This window comes from Numida meleagris, unplaced genomic scaffold, assembly GCF_002078875.1.
Source record: "Numida meleagris isolate 19003 breed g44 Domestic line unplaced genomic scaffold, NumMel1.0 unplaced_Scaffold765, whole genome shotgun sequence".
Lineage (NCBI taxonomy): Eukaryota > Metazoa > Chordata > Aves > Galliformes > Numididae > Numida > Numida meleagris.
In genome coordinates, this window is record NW_018364980.1 from 7,895 (window position 1) to 8,941 (window position 1,047).

Below are 1,047 nucleotides of genomic sequence, written 5' to 3' on the forward strand. Positions count from 1 at the left end.
GATACCACTTGTGGGGCAGGAAGAGAAACCCAATGCCACTTAGGGGGCAAAGAGCAGCCCCCAGTGCCACTTATGGGGCAGAGACGGATCTCCATCACCACTTATGGGGCAGAGGCCGACCCCCATCGTCACTTATGGGGCAGCCGTGGATCTCCTTCCCCCACTTATGGGGCAGAGGCCGACCCCCAGCGCCACTTATGGGGCAGGAACGGAACCCCAACGCCACTTATGGGGCAGAGAGCGACCCCCAGTGCCACTTATGGGGCAGCCACGGACCTGTAACCCCACTTATGGAACAGAGACTGACCCCCAACTCCATCTATGGGGCAGAGAGCGTCCCCCACTTCCACTTATGGGGCAGAGAGCAACCCCCAGTGCCACTTATGGGGCAGCCACGGACCTATAACCCCACTTATGGGGCAGAGACTGCCACCTCATGCCACTTATGGGGCAGACAGCGACCCCCAATGCCACTTATGGGGCAGCCACGGACCTCCTAACCCCACTTATGGGGCAGAGACTGACCCCTCATGCCACTTGTGGGGCAGACAGCGCCCCCCATCGCCACTTATGGGGCAGGAACAGCCCCCCAATGCCACTTATGGGGCAGACAGCGACCCCCATTGCCACTTATGGGGCAGCCACGGACCTCCTAACCCCACTTATGGGGCAGAGAGCAACCCCCAACTCCATCTATGGGGCAGAGACTGACCCCCATCGCCACTTATGGGGCAGAGAGCGACCCCCACTTCCACTTATGGGGCAGAGAGGACCCTCACTTCCACCTATGGGGCAGAGAGCGACCCCCATTGCCACTTATGGGGCAGCCACGGACCTCCTCACCCCACTTCTGGGGCAGAGACTGCCGCCTCATGCCACTTGTGGGGCAGCGAGCGCCCCCCATCGCCACTTATGGGGCAGGAACAGCCCCCCAATGCCACTTATGGGGCGCCGGGACCCCCCCCACACACCGCCCCCTCCCCCCAACTTATGGGGCCGGAGACCCACGGAAGTCCCGCGTCGCTGGGAACCAATGGGAGCGGCGGG